This window comes from Coloeus monedula, assembly GCF_965178545.1.
Source record: "Coloeus monedula genome assembly, chromosome: 1".
Classification (NCBI taxonomy): Eukaryota; Metazoa; Chordata; class Aves; order Passeriformes; family Corvidae; genus Coloeus; species Coloeus monedula.
The window spans coordinates 52,948,660-52,964,396 of NC_138781.1; the positions used below are offsets into that span (position 1 = coordinate 52,948,660).

The 15,737-nt window shown below is 40.2% G+C and overlaps 1 long non-coding RNA gene across 1 annotated transcript in view; it reads left to right on the forward strand.

Moving 5' to 3' along the window:
- The first annotated feature begins 6 nt into the window (after window positions 1–6).
- Window positions 7–15,737, forward strand: part of LOC309572614 — a 30,275-nt gene continuing 14,544 nt past the window's right edge. The window contains exons 1-2 of the long non-coding RNA XR_014226382.1: window positions 7–124; window positions 13,637–13,853. This is a non-coding gene — a long non-coding RNA (uncharacterized lncRNA). The remainder of the gene's footprint in view (window positions 125–13,636; window positions 13,854–15,737) is intronic.

The following is a 15,737-nucleotide window of genomic DNA, read 5'->3' on the forward strand; positions in this document are numbered from 1 at the left end:
CAGAGGGCTGGAGAACCTCTCCTACGAGCACTAAAAGAGTTGGAGCTCTTCAGCCTGGAGAAGAGAAGGTTCTGGGGACACTTTAAAGCAGCCTTCCAGTACCCAGAATGAAGTTATAAGAAAGGTGAGGATGGATTTTTTATTTGTAGCGATAGACCAATGGGCAGTGATTTGAAACTGAAAGAGAGTTAATTTAGATTGGACATGGAAGAAATTTTTTACAGTGAGGTTGGTGAGACACTGAAACCAGGTTTCCCAGGAAGTTGTGGATGCCCTACCCGTGGAAGTGTTCAAGATTGGCTTGGATGAGGCTTTGAGTAGCCTGGTCTTGTGGAAGGTGTCCCTGCCCATGGAATAATCTTTGAGAGTTCTTCCCAACCTGAATAATTCTGTAGTTCTGTGATTCTATGAGGCGCTTTCTCCACCAGCCTGGTGGGTGGGAACAGGAGCTGTGTGTCTAGGCTTAGCCCCCTTTGCCTGTGGGGTAACCTTTGGCATTTCAGAGAAGGGGCCTGGTCCTTCATTTCCTCAGCGTGCTTGGTAACAGCCCTGGGTCATCTGCTTGTAAAGGTCTCAGGACAAATCCTAGACTGGAGTGGAGGGGCCAACTCCAGTACTGAGCTCTCATCTCCAGGTGGCTAGTGTAGTTATGCCTTGGGTGTTCCCTTCACCGCAACCATCTTCTCCTGATCCTTTGAGCCTCGCTTTCCGAGCACTTTGCACCCTTACCACAGCTGGACACTGTATACAGTTGGAGGGAGGCACAACTCTTCTCTGAGTTTAGGCAGTTTACAGGTCTCTTGCCCTTGCTTTGTAGGTAAACTAGCAACTTATTCCTCAGGGGAAAATCAAAATAGATGAGGGGGAGAACTGCCCCATTTCCCTCTGAATGGCAGACCTTTCCCAGTAGCATTTCTGAAGGAGATACACCTCCCACTGTCCTTTTGTGGGCTACTACTAAAAAACTACTACTAGCACATCCTCACAACTCACAACTCTTCTGTTCACCACTTCCCTGTCATCATAGTATTCAAGCAAGAAACTTGCCATCTCCCAATGCCACGTTGCAGCAAAACGTCATCAGGCAGTTGTTTTTCCATACAGTGAACTTTGGGTGAGTTTTACGAGCGTCTTCCAGCTGGCACCATTAATCATACGTGCTCTCAGGCCCAGGTCATATGCTTTATGTGAGGAGTAACTGTATACAGGTTCCGGCACACTGTATGACATTGTGTACTCAGAGGCAGCCTGCACAAGTCCTTCCTGAGGGACTACCCATTTTGATACTTATTTTTGTCTCTGGTTGATGCCAACCAATCTGAAGCTGTGAGATGAGTTTTTCAGATGAATGCTTACATCTCTAGTTGAATTTGCTAGAAGGTGCCTAAGGAAATGTCACAGCCACCGCTTGGTCCAACAGTGAAGTCTGAATGAGGCAATTATACACAGGTCTCTATATAATCTGAGTTTAAAAGTTATGCTTTCTTACATCTGGCATTTTGAGAAAGACATATTGTACACTGGCTATCACCTAAGAGGGATCAGCTTGTATTGTCTCAACATAAAAATTCAAAGTCACGCATCAGTTCAAAAAGGCTCCAATTTATAGAGGTTTGCAGAGGATGGTTTTCAGAGCTCTGTCCTGGCGTATGGCTAACCCTAAACTCCCTTCCCATTCCTAATTTCTGTGTTGCATGACCTAGGAGACAGCATTTTGGAGACACAATGACTCTTCATAGAGAAGATGAAGAAGAGCATAGAAGATGTTTAGGGACATCAAATGAATCTGAATGTCCGTGCTGAGCATGTCTGAGTGCTCTGTGCTGCTGCTATGTTTCCCAGCAAGGGTGCTCTGGGAGCCCAGAGACCAGCAGAAATCCTGACAGCACACATTCTGGGAGAACTGATAAAATACTAAGGCATAAATAAAAGTTAGGAAAGAAGTCTGGAGTCTTGCAGCCGAAGACACTACCACCCTTAAAGGCTGACCCTACCAAAAGTTTCAGCTGATGGCCCACTATCAAATGTCCCCAGGCAAGAGCAAGCTCTAAAATACACTTCAGTTAATTAGTAACACATACCTCACTACTGACTTTAGCTTGAGAACTAATAAAGTGTTAGATTTTCTTTTCTTAAAAAAATTTTTTGCTAAGGCAAGAAAGGCTAAAAAAATTAACAGGTTTTAATCAGCAGACAAATTAGCAAGAGTGAGATTGAAGCAGCAGTGAGCTGGAGGAAGAGGAAGCTGCCCAGTCTGGAAGCATGTGCTTCCCAGTGCATAGTTTATTGTTCAGCCTAGAGAAGGGTATGGATATCCCATGCTATAAAATTCTTTCCAGGCTGACATAAGCTGAAACAGGAAAAATATCTCCTGACCTAGGAATAAACAGTTTCATATTCCATTTCAGTCATATCTCAGCTCCCCTAAGTGATGTCTTCTTTCATTTCCACCTAGCTTCAAGAAACCATCTTCATCCCCAGGGAAAGCCCATTAGCTTTAATGGAGTTAAAGTACAAATGAACTTGGCTCAGCATGTGGCATTTTCTCAGCAAAAGTGCAAGTTGCAGCAGAGCCCCTCAGAGCTTGTCTAGGAGAGAAACGAACATTTTCCCTCCACCACGCTGCAGCTTGATGGCGAGGCAGCTTGACACAACAGAGAAACAAGATAAGGCTTTTGTGGGAGGCAAGGTCCCTAGCTAAAAAACCAGCCCCTTCCTTCATGTCCTGATTCTAGTCTCTCTTCAGTTACTGTGTTCAAAGAGCTTAAAACTCCAGAGCTTCCAGAATCTGTGTATAGAAACAAATATATATATATTTTAAAATAAAATAAGATAGTTTCAGGAGCAGTAGCAGTAAAAAAGCTTTATTTTATCTGATTGAGGCTTGCACTGCAGCTGAAATATTCATAATATGCTGCTTCTCTGTGGAATCTTAGGTGTTCCTCAATAATATTGCCGTAATTCTCTCAGCAGAGGTTGCCAATACTAACGTATTTCTTTTACTCAGCTACCTCTCTTTCCTGAAATGTAAAAGTATATATTATTTTTGAGAATGCTACTCCTTTGTCAATTTTTCTTTTTCAAACTGAGTAACAGTGTAAAAATTCCTAGGGGGAACTTATAGTGCATATAGATGCATGCATTTTGTAGACCTTATTTATTTTGAACACTTGAATATTTTAAAATAAATAAAAAATTAACTGGTTGTATTGAACACTTCCTTGTTTATGTTGAAACAGTTGTGTTGTTTCTAATACTATTGAGAAATACTCAGTTCCACAAGGGCTGTGTGTGAAGCAGGTAACCACTTTATTATGAACAAACAAATACATTATTTTCATTTGCTTTCCTTCATGAACTGCAAATAATTATGTACCTCTAAAATTTTGTGTTTAAAATATCCCACTACCTTCTTCACAGGTGCCATTAAAAATTAGCCACATTTTAAATTGTTTTCCAAACTCTCTATTTTAAGAGTAGGGTCACCTCAAATATATTTTGAGGGTTTGGGGGTTTTTTATAATTATGTAAATGGCAATAGCCTTTGTCAATAAGTTAAAGAAAGCCCTTTTAAAGTGCATAAAATATTCAGTAAATGTCTAAAGCCTTTCAAAATCATCACTGCTATCTGTTGAGAACCTACACTAGCATTATTCATTTAAAAACAAGTAGGAAAAATATTCATGAATGCACAATAGCCAATCAAGACAAACACAGTATTATATTTCTTCAGCTTCCATAGCTTGTTCAAAGCAATTTGTTTATCCAGGGTGTGTTTAAAGAAAAAAAAAATCCCACCATTTTTATCTTACTATCTATCAGTTTACACAAAGGTGTAGTCTCTTGGCAGAATAATAGTTAAATTATAGTCCAGCTTCCCAGAATAAAGGCTAATTTTTTTTTTTCATCACTTGCACCAGTAAATACTCATTGTGATTGACTTTATATGAAACTTTAAAGGGAATATGATTCAGGACTTGCTGAAGTTTCAACAAACTACTCCAAATTCAGTAGCATATTGACACCAGTGCCTCTATCTTCAATAATTCTATTGCAGTAAGACTCTGTGTAGGTTCAGAGAGATGATCCAAATGTAGTAGCCCTCTTTCCAATGGTAATGTAAGAGTTTATACCTCCTACAACTTATTTTTTTATGGAAGGATATTACTGCGCTAAGCAGCACTGATTTTAAAAAAATGTGCCTGTTTCATATTTTAGTATTCTAATACATCTATCAATCTTCATTAATATCTGAAAACTGCACAAAGTCACTTTTCCATAGCTACTGACATTAAGTAAACCTCACTGAACTGAAGCAGGATGACTGGTTCCTGGGTTATCCTTTGGGACCTCCAAATAAAAGTCCACGGTAGGCGTAGTCACTATATACTGCTACACTGGAAGTCTGTGTCCACTTGAAAGAAAATATAACATATTTAATAGATATGCTAAGAAATGAATGGTGGAGTGGTTCTGTATAAGCTATCCTACCTGGGCTCCCAAAGAACTGCCCCACTGTTACACTCTGTGACTTTCAAGCTTTCTTGATGGAGTCAGATATTTGTCCATCATATTAAACAAATAATTCTATAGCAAACAGTGTTTTGAGAAGCAGCAACTACAAGATAAGCATTAGTATTCTGAAGGGCAGAGTTTATTGATTAAACATACTACCCAATTCAACCAGAATAGCTGTGTTAATCAGATCAAATGCTTTTTTGTTCAGTTTTCTCAATCAAGAATGAAGTTTTATCCCCTCAGCAAAGATATTAATGCTTTGTGTTAGAGAACTCAGGAGCTAAGAGGGATTATGTTTTTCCTGGTAGATGGGTCATTTGTAAATGCAAACTTTTTGTTTGCAGTCCACAGTGAAAGGACAAACGTGTGCTTGCTGGAAGGATTAAGGAAGGTTAAGTTCATTCAGAGTATCGTTACAGGACCAAAGCTCATTGCCAATGAAACATTTAGGCTTTGAATTCCTATTTGAGCTCCTTTTATTGATTTCAGTGGATAGTTGGAAGTCTAAACACAAGCTGTTGAATCTACATGTGGTGTGCACTGCCTCAGACCTGAGCACAGTGAGTATCAAATGCTGTCAAATGAAAGCAGTAACTTTCCAACCTGCTTGCAGATGGTTTGTAAGGAGACTGAAGAAAAAGATCTTCTGGGCAGATGATCAAATTTACCAGGGGAGGAGGACAGACCTGAATTGTACATATAGGAGACAGGGTGATCAGATGAAGCAACCTGTCTTTGGCCAGGCATAATCAGAGACAGAAAACAAGTAAGATTTTGTCAGGAGGATCTGAAAGCCACAAGAGGATGAGACAGAGCAGGGTGGGACTCTGAAGAGGAATACATGGCGCAACAGAGCATGGTGAATATAAGCAGTATGGTGCATAAGGGTGGAAATGGACTGAGACAGAGATTCATAGTGGTGATATGTGTACCACTAATGGCCTCCAAGCCAGAGAGAAGTAGTGGTGTGGGGCAGATAAATGCAGTTTGTGTCCTCCCTTGGGAATGTGAGAGCCTGCTCTGGAGGCAGAGTAGGGGAAGAGGAGGTAGTGCTTCTCCCATTATGTCCAAGCACACAACCAAGAGCTGCTGCCTGCCCTCACTGAGGTGCAGTAAGCCAGCTGTAATTTATATATAAATATGTAATATACCAATCTGCTTTCTGTTCCAGAGTCTTTATTAGGCTGCACAGTAAACTGCAAATGGAAAAAAGGATGGTCTGGCTGAATGTCTATGTGTCCCCGTCAGTGCTTGCTTGCTCCCTGCATTGCTCACCACTAATTTCTTCTGCAGAGAAGCCACTTGGTTTAAAAACATGGGTTTTATCCCTAAGTGTTAAAATAAAAGGGATGAGGAGAGGAGAGGAAAGGGATGTTGGCAGAGACTAAGAACAAGAACTGATCGTTGTTGGGAGTATGTTGTGCATCTGGACATTGTCATTGAGCTCTCTTGGCAATCTGGAGAAAATGCCTGGAAAATGCAATTCCAAGAACATGGTAGCTTAATGGAAATGCAAAGCCATCCCCTGTGGTCTGTGAGGACAAGCCCCCTGGAATGAGATAGCCTGAAGCACTTTATTTTTGCTTTGTCTTATCTCATCTTCCTGTCTGTGCAACAACCTCTCAACTCTTACAGCATCCCCCTAGCTAGAGAATTAAAAGTTCTACCAGGTCATTGGTTACTATCTGGAATAATGAAACCTCAGTGATCCAATTTTTCTTATACCAGTGTAAACTAGGATTAATTCCACTGAAGTCAATGAGACAAATGTAAAACCAGTGCAAGTGAAGAATCAGATTTTAGATTTCAGCTTTAATCAAACAAAAAGATGAAGTTGCCTAATAAGAGTTTTCTTTCTTCGTTTAAAATAGTAACCATTTCCTGTTGGTTTTTTTCCCCTTCAGTGTGAATTTATCTGTAGCATTTCTCCACTGCTAGAGCCTGGATATTTCAATGTGAAAAATATCATCCCATTAAATAAAGATGGAAAAAGGCATCAATGGTCTGGGAATTACAGGCAATGGGTTTATTAACTAATGTCCCCCAAGCAATCTCAATTTTCTCATATTGTAATGAGATGGCAAGAGGATTAAGCTGTTGCTGTACTGAAAAAAAATCAACACTAAATATATTCTAGAAATCACAAGGGATAAAATGCAACTGATGTCAGAATGACAAGAAATCCTGACAATACTGATAGGGCATCTGACCTGTAAAACAAATAATTTTCAGTGATGGAAAATACTAGGGCTGTTAAAAGAGCTGTGCAATGGTGTTGTTCACTTAGTCTGTTGTAGCAACCTCAGAGAGCCTCATGAGGTCCATTATTAAAAGAAAAATTATTTAACCTTTCATCAGCCTTCTTGGAGATGTGCTATCTCCAGCTATAGTCACACACACACACACACCATGGCTAGTCAGGAAATATTTGTCTTACTGGTACCCCCAGTGCCATCTCCATCCACCTTCTCCTGTGTTTTACTACTGCTAATTCTATCACCTCCACTACCACAGTTGCATACAAAACCAAAAGAGGGGATCAAGCCTATCTCCTGCCTTCCTGAAAGTTCCTCAGGGACTTAAACAGAGAACAGAAAGTTGGTGGGAGTAGATGACTAACCTTTCCTTCTCACTTGAGTGATGGTCTGTCTGCAAGTGTGCCTACAGGGTGACCCTAAGCCCTTCAACAATAAAAAGCTTCTAACTACTAACCAAAGTTGTAAAGCAGTCTTGATAGCATAGCTTAAATAAAAATTTAGGGCAGACAGATCTGCAAAGCTGGCTGGCATAGACAGTATGAGGTATAGCAGAGTCATGACTTCTGTTCTTTAAACTCTGTACAGGGTTGTCCACCATATGCTCATGTGAGGTAATGAACTGACAGGCAAGGAAATTTTCAGGAGAGATGATGAGTCAAGGAAGGCAAATGTGGAATACAGGAGGTTGAATATAGGCTTTGTCCCTTGGGCAGGGTTTTCAAGCGCTTGTCTCAGAGTTAAGTTTCATAGTGCTAAACCATTCAAGCACAAAATGCAGCATTGATATGAGTGCTGGCATCTGAATAGGTCTTGCTGTCTAAATGGATCCTGAGAGGCTGTGGGCAAGAAAGCTTTGGGTTTGCTGGAATATAAACAGTGAGGTAATTTCTGTGTCAAGAGTGAAGAAAGAAGCCCAAAGGATTATAGATTCAATAGGTTTAAGATCTCTTCAGTAGAAATACTAGATAGTAGGATTTTTTACCCTTAAAAGGAATAAATAATGCCAACCATCTGCTATAACTTCTTCAGGAAACTTGAGGACCACAGCCAAGAATTTCTCCCTGGCAATAGTGCAAAAGGGAGTGTGTGTGCAGGCACTGAAGCTTGTAAGTCCCTGCATGAGGAAACTACCTTGGTTTTCTTTAAGTGTGCATACTGCTTATCACATAAATCAAGATAATTCCTTCAGCTGAGGAGCACCAGCTCACTAACTCTAGATGCACTCTGGCAGTCCAGTTCACTGTGTAAATCTAAATGTAAGGACTTAGTAAGCAATAAAGTCTGTCGAAGTCAGTGATTTATTTTTCACTTGGCCTTAACAAGCTGCTGATGCTGTTCAGCACAGACAAACATCTCACACCTACCTAAACTCCACTACAGCATTTATTATCTCAGGCACTCCTTCCTGGCTGTTCTGAACCACTGCAGTGTGCTCTGCATTGTTAAATAACTTTCAAGCTGTTCTATTTTCACCTGTGTTAGATTTTTCACCAGCACAACTTGCCTTATGTTAGCACACATTTGCCTGACCCTCAGTCAATTTCAAGTCCTCTCATTAAAATCTCTATTTGTGCTCCCATACCCATCTCTTGTAATGCTCCCTCTTCCAGCTAGCCCCGATTGAGAAACCCTTCTATGAGCATGCTTCAGGGTGTCTTTATGTCTTGGGAAAGAAGACTTGGATTTTCAAGGCTTGCTGATGTTGAAGAAGAGGAAATGTGTGTTCATCTCTAGAAACCAAGTGCCTTCTGGAACACAGGGGACAGAAGGTGGTGGGGGTAAATAGCACTGCTAGGATACGGGGATGGAAACAAAATGGTCCTACCAAAAGCCAAGGGAAGCTGATTATCTTACCAGGCACTCTGTAGCAACCACTCTTACACAATGCTGGATGCTAAGAGGGGCCAGTTTCTTATGAGTGCTTTTCTCTGATAGAAGAACTACATGGCATTCACATAGAGATATGCCAGGAGCATAAATTGGTGGGACACTTGAGACAGAAACCCAAGATGATACAAAATGCACGGAGAAGCAGAAACTTTCTGCTGCAGCCACACAGAAATGGTACAAACACAAGATTGGTTCCTCCAAAAGAAAAAGCAAGAAAAACTGTTTCCCTGATCATTGTCACAAGTCTTTCCATCCTCAGTTATCCCATCCCTTTCTCCCTACTCTCTTTTCAAAATATCAACTGACTATACGCAAAGAAGGAAGAAAACAGCAGATCTGAAGTGTCCCAATATACCTTTAACATGGCATCTATAACGCAGCCATAGCCCCAAAAATAACAAAACCATTTCACAATCAATACAAAAATGAGTCCCAGGTGCATTTTTTGAGCAATAAGTTGAATTCTTAGTAACAAACAGCAAAGTATGCAAAAGAGCAGAAAATAGGTTTAAAACAATAACAGTTTACACAATGGAAAATGGATCCAAAAGAGAGTTTCTTTGGGCTGCAGCTGTGTTAAAAAATGGCTTTATAAGAAAGAGTTATGGTCTGATACGGAGTTGTGGGGAATTGCTGCCACATATTGGAGAAGTGTTGGCATCCTGCAGCTCAGCATAGCAATCGCTACACACCCATCCATTAGATATTGGTGTGACAGACAGCTGGATATCAACAAGCCAAAGAGCAATGCAGCTTTTACCAGTGGAGCCAACCACTCGGCTTACCATGCACACAGCTGAGCCATATGCAGCATCAAATGGCAACGTCAACATCAATTATTTACTAATTATTATCTATGCATTATTGTTAATAGGTCTCGCTTTGACATTTGTAGGGATTCTGCCTGCAAAGAGTGATGCAGTTCCCAGGGTGAAGTGCTTCTGGGCTCCATTCAGGATGAATATCCATTATCCTCTTGTCCTTTTAGTAGTGATGAGAGGTATTTACAGGAACAATAGGACTGACAGGAGACAATATCCTTCTTTAGGAGACATTAGTCTGATTTTCATGGTACAAAAAAGCCCCACAGGTTTAAGGGCAAGCATAAGAAGTCTGAGCCAGATGGTATTCCAGCAGTAATTCAGCATCACAGTATTTGCACTGTGCCTAGTCAGACTTAAGATGCTTTTGGAAGATGAGGCTGGTAACATTAATCACCCTTCAGATGTCTGCTGTATTCATAGCTCATTGACAGAGACCTTGGGCCTGTGCTAAGATACAGTGAGCAAGTTATCCACTTCTTGCCATCTCCAAAGCTTAGGATAAGATTTTTTTAATCTTTTTTTTATCATGAGAGATCCCAGTATAGACAGTCTTAAGAAGGTAGAAATATCCTTGCTGTCAGTATGCACTATTACTTTATTACCAGCTAGATTCATATGCATTTCAAATGAAATGTGAAATCTCATAGCTAAAAATAAAACAAAATTATTATATTTCTAGTTGAAGTAGCTGATAATTTGGTCTTGTTGCATCCTAGCAGGATATAATCAGATCTGCAATTATAACAGTGTAAACCAAGTAGCTCTAATAACTGTCTTTTCATGCAGCCATTCATACTGAAGCAAATTAAGACAAACACAGCATGCTACAGCACCTTTTTCAGACCACTAGACCATCCTAATCTAATTTATGCTGGTAACCTTTAATTTTAACTAGGTCAGTTCACTCTCTGAAACCATGGAGAAAAGTAACCTGACAATGCAAAATTATTAAGTATTGGAAACAGTACAAATCTGAAATTGTATGTAAGAGAAGAACATTACTCAAATAAAGGTAGCCAAATTGTGTGAAGCTGCCACAGGAAAAAGAAACTCATTCTAGAAAGAAAAAGGGAATTACTTGCATTGGGTGAGATCCAGCAAGCTATTGAACTCAGCAGGGGATCTTTGTCTTGGTTTCAGCAGGCTTTGGCTTGGAGCCATTGTTTCTCACAGTTCAGAGAATCAATTTGGTTCTTTGACTCTTGAGACTGAATTGAGCAAGTAATACTTATTTTGATAATCTGGAAACCCTGCTTGACTGACTCGAGGATGTTTAGAACAACTGTGTGCAGCCCACCTCTACTGCTGGCTTTGTTGATCTTTACTGAGTTGGGATCCCCAAGAACTCTTCACTCCTTCTGCTGCCTCCTGCTCTCTGAGATGCGTGGAAGGGTAAGGTACCTGATGCTGCTTCTTCCAGAGACTCTGTGGAGCTAATACTTATTTAAATATTCCTAACTTTCAGATTTTAATTAAATCAAATGTCAGTGGAATCGTATTGTTTTCGGCTGGTTAGATTTTAATGATATTTTAAACTGATCCTTCACTTTAATGAAATAATTATATAATGCAGGGATGTGTGGTACTATTCATCTGAATTAATAACATGATCATTTTTTGTGCTGTCATTCGTTGCCGAAGAGGAAGAATATCAAGCAGCTTTCTCAGTCTGCAGATAAATGAGGCAAAATTCTCCCTGTTTGTGTTCACTGATATGCACTCTCCCTTACAGACCATGTCTTACCTACCATGACTATTCTCCTTCACACATCTTACACCCAAAACTCATGGAGTCTATTTTGTTTCTGGCTGAAGAAGCTGAGTTAGCTTTGTGAGGGCAGATGACCATTGCCTGACTGCTTGAAGCAATGCAAGCAGAGTTTAGAAAGCTTACTCAGTTACAAGGAATGAAACATTAAAGCTTTCTGTTGCGGGCAGTCAACAAAAATGAATTTCAAGAAGCTTTGTGAATTAGGCGAGTTAGTTAGGATAAAAAGCTGTTTAAAGGAAGTGGGCATTTAATGCTGACATGAAAGGACAGGTCAACAGGTAAAGAAGAGGAGATGGCAGCAGTGTTTTACCTGGTGGCATTTTTTCAAGGGCCTCTGTACTTCATTTAGGCTTTCATCCTTTTTCTGTAATTATCCTGTATGCAGCGAAGTAATTAGAAAGATGTTTTGTGCTTTGGTGTGGCTTTGTAAGGTGTTCACCTCCTGTAACAGTACTGTCTTTGTGAGGGGTATACACTCTCCAGAGAAATTATGTAGAAACCACATGAGGGGCACCCGAGGGAAAATTTCCCCTGGTCCTGGCAGCCACACACAATATGTGTCACACTTTTTTAGATTTTCATCTCTAACAAGGAAACAGAGTCATAGAAAAATAGACAATTTTGCAGTCTGGGTACACATGGAAAGCCCTGTTTCCTCATTTCACCTGAATGTGGTCAGCCACTCTGTACAGGTGTCACGAGGATGTACCTGAAGGATCAGATTTCTTCCTTACACCAAGCAGAAGTATTCTCAATCTAGTCTTATTACAAAGATTGCTTTCCAGAGCAAAGCAGAAAAAATTGCCTCCTCTAGTGTGCTTGGCCTAACAACTGATTACCACTCCATCAGTGCTGAGACCAAGAAATTCTCTCTACTCCCTCTCGAGGTCATGCCTTCCTCTCCCTTTTTACTCCATCACACTTGCCTGTAGCCAGTCATCCTCAGCCCTAGGCAGCTTTGGTTAAGCTGGAATATGCTTTTAGCCCATATTCTCCCAGTCTCTGCTGTTTTTACTGCACTTATTTGCCTGAAAGAGGCCTCAGGATCTAAGGTCTCCATTGCCACCTCTACATACAGCACCCCACATTAGCCCCAAAGGAGGCAAATGAAGCTGCAACTCCTACACCTTAAACATCAGCAGACCTACTGGCAGTCCTTATGGGTCTTCAGGGCGCATTACCCACCCAAATGAAGGAGCTCTCAAGACAACTGTCAGGTTTGGCATGGCTTCATACATCATGCATCAACCAGAAGTCATTTATCTGTTTGTATGCCTTGGTTTATCAATATGTATTGGCTACAACCATTAACCTAAAAGGGATCTCCTGACTCATCAAACCTAGTTTCTTGCTATTTCAAGAATCCCACTCAGTTCAACCATAAATTTACCAAAAGACATTCTTTCCTCTAATCAAATTACATTGAAAACGGGGAAGAAATTGTAATTTTAAAACCCTATACAAACTCATCACTCAATGTTTGTCTGCTAGGAAAGTCGCCTCAAATCTTAATTATCTTTCAAAACAAATACCCTGCAACTTTTTTGCCATTTTACCAGCCTGTGTTTCAGCCAAGGTTGGGATTAATGGGCTGTAGTCCACAGTCCAGAATATACCTGCGTTAGCACTACCCAGTATGTTACAGCAGTTACATGTAACCTTGCTTCAGATAACTGAGAGGTGTCTTTCTAGGGTTCTTCATCCACATCCAGTATTTTCAGGGTTTCTTTCAGGATTTTTTTTCAGGATTCACTGAGAGAATTCCTTATTATCATGCCTCCTTTCAACCTGAGCTGCCATCACTGCATTATCAGTTTTTATTTGCAGGAAGCTGGAACATTTTCCATTCTCTGGAAATGTTTGCGGTCTTGCATTGAAATTTCCCACAGTCTGTCAAGTATTTTTTTCCCTAAAATCTTCACCCAGTAGTCTGAAATGTAAGTAAGCTAAAATGGAAACTTTCTCAAGAGGATTTTTTCACTCTGGTAGATTCTGGTTCCCGTCTTTTATAACCCATTACAATGTTTTTTTTGCAAAGGTCCGGTGATAAGATATGAGGAGATGTGAACCCTGTGTGTATATGCTGTGAGTATCTGGGGAGTTGGCCCAGTCTGTGCATTTTTGCGTTTTTTTTTCTAATGGTAGAAAGTCTCTCTTTACTGATCATGTATGATATGCAACTTTTACTGTCCCAACTCTCACATTTCTGATCTAATTTTCAGAACAATGCCATTACTTTTTTTCACCATTTGTAAATATATCTATTCCTACTCCCAGCTGTAGCATGTTCTAGGATATAGGTAGAAAGAAAGCATTTTGGTTCTGCTGTGCAGCTGTTGGCAATGTCCTCTTAAGGACCATTCTTGTATTTTTAGAAGCAGATCAAACTGTTGAGCTTGGAAGGAAGAACCAAAAACTGCTCTGGATGCTGGAAAGAAGCAGAGACCCAAGTGAAGTGTCAAAGCATGGGTGAATCAGGATATGACAGAGAGAAGTGGAGGAACTTGCAAAAATTTCCTAAGAGGATGGAGAAAAGTGGATGAGCAATGAAGCAGGAGGAGGCCATGTTCCAGAAAGCCAAGAGTAGCCCTTGTAAGTGTATTTTGAATGTACATTTTTTATGGTTCCAAGTGCATATAACCATCAAACTCTTGAAGTAGAGGGAAATATTATCTTTCTTTCAACTTCTTATTTGACAATCATTTACTGCCTGCTTTTCAGTTATCCTCTCTCCCATATTTTTCCAGTAATGGTGTGAAAGGAAGAGCACAATCAGCCTAAGCCATTTTTAGGAACTGACTTGTTCAGTCATTTTCCTTTGGCTAACGAACAAGAAATAGATATATGCTTGCAAATCCATCTGGTAAGAATCTGCACTGAACTTCATGACACCTGGGTGGGAACCTTAGAGGCTTAATAAAGTACTTCGTAGTTACATACATTTCAAGAAGTTCTAACATCAGCCATAGGAGTCTCTAAAATTAAATCCTATTCTTTCTCTTTCAGTTCCTGATGACCAGAAGTGGTGGGTAGCTACACAGATAATCCAGATGTCTTTCTGACACACTTTTGACTGAGCAGAATTTTTGTTAATTCAGCAAGTTTATGCCCTTAGATCTGGGGAAAGGAGAAGGAGAGGAAAAAAGCATGACTTTAATGGTTCAGTAAGAACCAGTGATAGAACTGGTATGACAGGTTTCTGTCCTTAGCTGAGCATTATGAAGTTCCACTCACTTCAATTTATATTCTGGATTAGCCCAAAATGGCCTCTTGATGGGAGCTTTCCCCCTTTTAAAGGCTGCAATATTATTTTTCCTCTTAATGCCCCACATCTGGTTGCATGAAAAGAGGAATTCATCATGTGAACAACTGGATGCCATTTCCCACATGGTGTAAAAAATTAATGGTTTGAAGGTGCTAGAGGGCTTGGCCCCTGCCTGATTAATTTTTTGAGTCACCCCATAAATTAGTTCTTAAGAAATTAAATGCCATTGTCCATCATCCCTGAGAGGTAATCCATAGCTGATCTGGACAGAGAAGCAAAGGAGAAAGATCGAGAGTCATCTGTCCATATCAAAATCATATCTTAACAACTTTCTTGTGTTTGAATTCAATGAAATTTCAACTATAATTCATCCGAGACACCTCCAAGATACTTTTGTCTCCTATTGTTGTTAGAGGAGATGATTAATGAATCTCGGCTTGTTATGTAAAAGTGAATAAAGCATTTGTTTCCTGACTTATGTAAGGAGCAAGGGAGCTATCATAACTTGCCACAAACCATATGGTTCTCAAGTGCATTTCTATCTCGTACATTTTTCACTTTTAATGAAGTCCAGATCAACTGTTTGTCTGTCAAATGTTCTTGCTCACTTGACACAGGCCTACAGTTCTAGTGCAATTTCCTTTTTTTAAGCAGATTCAAAATCCCCAGTCACTCTTTCCCCTTGCAGATAAATAGGTTGTTTGTTTCTAGTTCTCTTAGTATTGTCATATTAATCTAAGTGTATAAGTAAGACTCCAAAACTCCTGTGCATTTCATGGCTCCAAGTTCTAGCCAGGTTGCTATCAAGTTTATTAGCTCCCTCAGCTTAAGCAAGACCTTACTTTCTGTCTCTGTCCCATTTTCACACATTTTTTTGAAGGACTTTTCCCTAAGTGCTGGTGATGCTTATTCCAGGATTACTTTATATTTCAAGCAATCCTCCTGACTGACTAATTTTGTCACAGTAGAAGCATTTACCTCAATTTCTTCTTTCTATTTTTTCTGAGTGCCAGCTTCCTGGTTTTAACCAATTTTAGCACTTCTTTCCAGCTGCCTCAAGCACCATAAAACAAATGAGAATCCCTCTTTTTCACCCAGCTTGGCACAGCCCTGTGCTTACAGTGTTGGCTGTAATGAGGTCCCATACTCCTTACTCTTACAGGAGTTTCCTCTTCTCTTGCCAGTGCAAATACTGTGATGAATATCCCAGG